Raw genomic sequence first — 5314 nt, 5'->3', positions numbered from 1 at the left:
CCACCTCCTCTGGCGCATGTTGAGCTCTTTCAGCGTGGAAATATACTTGAGCTCTTATGGTTTGTGTAAATCTCGCACTCCTATCCATACAAGTAGTGCCTTCAATCTTTAGGGCAAAACTATTGTCGTGAGCCCAAGATCATGGGTGGGGATATCGAATTTTATATTCCCTTAGATGTCTTGATGTGTACGTGATTACCTTGCTGTGCTGTATAAGAAGCACCCTAATTCCTTATGCGAAGCGTCACTACAAATCACAAAATCTCCTTTTCCATCCGACAACGCCAACATAGGAGCCGTCACCAACCTTTGCTTCAGTTCTTGAAAGCTGTTCTCGCATTTCTCTGTCCATTCAACCTTCTCAGTCTTACGAGTAAGCCACGTTAAAGGAGCTATTATCTTTACAAACTTGAACGAACCTCTGGTAGTGACCGGCCAATCCTACCTCTGGTAGTCTCCCTAACCATGGTTATCAATTCCTCAGTGGTCCTTTATTCATTCTTTTCAGGATCCCCCACGGGATCCTCCTCAACAACAATCCCTTCTAGGACAACATCCTCAACCGCTACATCCTCAATATGAACATCATCCGGTCCTACATTAGGACGCTCTATCGGATCCACAATCTGATCTCCAATAAGTAATAAAACATCATCGCGTTGTTGCTCATCAACCTCAGGGTTCGGAGTCCCGCTACCATATACGATAACGAACTACGCTTTTATCATGATATTTATAAGGGTTTCCATAAGGGTTTTAACTGTCAGTACTACGTTAGGTAGTCTGACTATGAACTTGGCAAGAGCTCTTATTATCTTAGTAAACTTATTATTTTAACGTCACATCATCTCTGAGGTTTATAATGCTTGGCTCTGATACCATTTCTGTAACACCCCCAAATCCGGGGTCGGGGATCCGGGTTGTCACGAGTTCCATTTCCCTTAATAACACCCAATCTTAATAAACAATCAACTACTCCGTACTGTGACCCCACAATAAACACACACACCACAAGTTATAGCCTCAGAGATGAATATCAAAAAATAACACGAGTCATTTTATTCCATAATTATATGCCACTACACCTTAAAAGGGTTTCTGAATAAATTTACATTTCTTTGTCATTATTACAATTCATAAAGATACATAAGTCTGGTACATCAAAAGTTGAAAGCCTAGCCTATTGGTAGTTCCTACCTCAGCTACAGCGACATCAACGCCTATAGGAAACGTAGGAAACTGCGGAACGTTTCCTATCCGCTCGCGAATTGAGAGCTTGGTCATGTTCATCTTGTCTATCTGATGTTGTGTGATGAAAGAAGAAAGCAAGGGTGAGCAACAAGCCCACCGAAATAATATGTATAATAATAAACAATATATGAGCATCCTCATAGTACTCATAAAAGTCTTGGTCAAGAAGAAATGAACCAAGTTTGATCTCTTAATGCGACCAAGTCGCAAAATATTTAGTATATATATATATATATACTTTTCAGAATTTTTAAATCCGCTTCCATGTATAATATACACAGGGTTCCAGTTTATAACTGTATAAAAATATCGTTGCAAGGTGATCTCATATGTATAACCTTGTCTAAACGTTTTTGTGAAAATCTTTGTCATGCATAAGATAATCATTAACCAGATATAAGTTGAAAAGATGAAGTTACAAGATAATCCAATATACTTATATCTTTTCCGAATACTACTTGAACTACCACCATTCAAGTTATAATTAGTTCATCCCATAGATGAAGCTACACGACAAAACTTGTATAGAATTAATCTTTAAAATATCATCAAAATGAAATGAAGTTACGAGATACTTCATTTGATAAAAACATCATATTGAAAACTCGACCTTACCAACACTTAACAATCACCCAGCCGTAGCCTTTCTATCGAAGTGCTCTGGGTAGTGTTGCAGAAATATCCAATTGGATGATGAACTCATTACGGGAGTTTGCCGCGCCAGGAAGACCACTTACGATGATCAGTCGCAGTAGTGCAACCCCACCATTTTCTACATGTAGAGGAGAACTTGTCGGATTTAATTGTCAACCGAACACTGGACTCCTAAGGAATGGACCGTCTTAGCGGAACTTCCAGGCCATTTGGGCCAATATAATAAGGCTGGGCCGGCGCCACTCGACCACTTACACCACTCTTAGTTCAGATGAAATTCATGACTCTGAAACGTAAAGCTTGTCCCCCCTTTCCCGAAGTAGAAACTTGTTGATCCGGCTCCACCAAGAAGTCGTATCTAGTTGGAAAGGAAAACTCACCGATATTTCCCAGGCGGTGCCTGTTAATGGATTAACTTGTTCTAAGAATTTTATTTCCCGAGTGTTGGGTAAGTAATCAAAAACTCTTTTATCAAAACAGCAACCTTGTTGCGAATATAAAACACACCACAGAGCCGGATCCCTCAGGTTTTGAGCGAGTATTTAAATCCCCTTCGAAAGGAGGATCTTAAATATAAAAATGAGTTTTGGGATCCGCCCTAACCTTTAAAAATCATTTTGAAGACTCGAAAACATTTTTAAGAATGTTTGAGTAATGCTGATTTAATAAAATAAATCAGTCCCAATATATTAGAAAATATCTGAATATTATTATTAAAATAATATTCCCATAAAGAATAATCTTTATAAAAATAATTGAAGTAGAAGTTTTAAAACTCATACTTGAAATGAATAATAAATAACCAAAGATATACTTATACGAAAGTATGATCTTTATTTGAATAATCGAAAATAAGTTTGATTATCGAAACATTATTCTTTAATAAAATAAAGAATATTATTTAATAAAATAAGCGGATTCATAAGTCCTCGAATGAATATTCAAAACAATATTCATTAAATAAAATAAGCGGGGTCATAAGTCCTCGAATGAATATTCAAAATAATATTCATTAAGTGAAATAAAGTTATCGAATAAACCTTATTCGAATAATAGTTTTGAAAACTATTTATATATATAAATATATATATATATATATATATATATATATATATATATATAATATACTCGAGAACATCGTCTCCCGGTTTAGAAAATATGTTCACCTTTGGGTCCCCTATACTAAGGGTATACGCAACTACTGCTTATCTCTAGCATAGGTATTATGCAACTTATAAGCAATTGAATCAATAATTAGATATCAAGATTACGAAACAGACATGCATATATACCATATCAGCATGCTCCAATATATCGCAAAATTTGCTAATAACAATCATGCAATTATCACAAGATAATGCATATACATATATTTACATCACAACAACAGTATAACGGGTAGAAAACTTGCTTGAGCGACTGGGGGTGATAAAAGGATTGGGACGAGTCTGGTAAACTATAAACAACATATAAGTTGGAATTAAACCAAAGTCGCTTATGAATCTATACTTTAACCAATTAGACCCTAATGTTCGCTTTTGTGCTTAACGATTCACTTAAGTCGCTCGACTACCCTCGGCTCCACCATTTTTAATAAATTAACCATTAAGGGTTTTAAGGCGATTCTTTCGTGAGTCCCCTACCAACTGCCTAACCCACTTTACATAATTGTTTCATACTCCAATTAGTCATTTAAGGGCCTTAACCAAGGTTTTAAAGTAAGGCGAGGGGTAATGGTTCGTTCGTTAAACACCGTTACTTAAAATGGTCGTTTCTCCTAAACCGTACATCGGATTCAAGCGAACCACATATCCAAACGGAGCTTGTAACATGAACTATCTAAACATGGCAAAGGTTAGAATCTTTCAGTGAGTTCACGGGTCCTAAAGTTAATAACAGAACAGTAAAGGAAAATTGGGCATTATGACATTTATATTTATGCGATTTCCAATTTAATTAACACTCTAAATTATCATCAATTCACTCACAACTACCAATACAACAATATTCAACCATCATACTACAAACTCAGTCCCCAACTCCAAGTTTTACCAATTTATCCAACCAATCAAAGACCCAATATTCAAAACCAATACAAATCCACCAAAACTACTTATAATCAAAGAGCAAGCCTTAATACTAACAATGCTTCAATAAAACTTAATGGAATCATAAAATCAAAGATAGAGTTTGAAGTTGATACCTTCCTTGGTAGGTGTTAAGTTTCTAGGAAGCCTTAGGGAGCCTTAATCTAACCTCCTACAAGCTTGATCTTTCCAAAGAAATCAAGAACACAAAGTTAGGTTTTGAAGTTTCTAAAAGTCATATTGAAATAACTGTCAAAACTAGGATCTTACCATGCTTATTTGGATGAGACTTATGAACAAGAGTTGTAGGCCATCTCAATACCTTTCCAAAGAGCTATAGAACATACTATTTGAGTGAGTATTGAAGGAGATATGGTAGTTTGAAGTTGCTGCTCTGGTTTTGGCCGAGAGCTTGCTTCTTTCAAATGAAAAGTCAAGTTTGTGTTATGATTTTTTTGTTTTGTTTCTTTGTTTATGGCTTGGCTAATTTTGAGGATTTACCATGGTAAAAAATGAATGGCTCACAATCAACCAACAACACACTTCTTTTTGTCATGCTTAGGTCATCATTCTTATGTCATCCAATTGTCACATGTCTCTTCCTTGTGGTTTGATGATGTCACAATCCTTGGCTTCTTGTACAAGCTTGTCTCTTGGTCGCTTATTTGTTTTACGGTTCGCTTAACTTTCGTTCTCGTTCGTCGTTTGAGGGATCATATCCGGGATCTTATTACTTGGGTTCCCCTAAACCTTTCTCAATATTTTATATTCCTTTTTATGACCCCCTCTTAAAATCCTTGAATTTAAATCCTTTTTATCCTGTCACCTTATACTCAATTCTTTCGGTATCTGGTGGATTTTCTGGAAAAAATCAAAGTGTTCGGATCTGGATTCTGACGATCTTTACATACACTTATTTACTTTATGGAGTACTAATACGATCTTAGAATTTCCATAACAGTACTCCTATATAACGTGGTCTGATAATTTTCCTTAATCATCATCATCGGCAAAAGTTACTATTCATCCATGTTTCAAAATTTTCCAAAAATTGGGGTTATTACAATATGGACCTAATAAGTATATCTAATATCAGGCCCAATTAAATAATAATGGGAGATTTAATTAGGTGGTATATAAAAAAGGTTATAGTCCTCAATATATCAAATACACGTAACGGCTTATCTTTTATCCATCAGAGAGAACTATTGAGAAACCCTAAGGAGTACTTGGTCGAGGAAGACAATAATCTAAAACGTTATACAAATTCAGATACCGTCACAATTATCGCCTTATCGATTCGGGTACGCTTCCGCCTTCAG

This window comes from Apium graveolens, chromosome 8, assembly GCF_009905375.1.
Source record: "Apium graveolens cultivar Ventura chromosome 8, ASM990537v1, whole genome shotgun sequence".
In the NCBI taxonomy this organism is placed as follows: Eukaryota; Viridiplantae; Streptophyta; class Magnoliopsida; order Apiales; family Apiaceae; genus Apium; species Apium graveolens.
Note: the sequence above shows the minus strand (reverse complement) of the source record.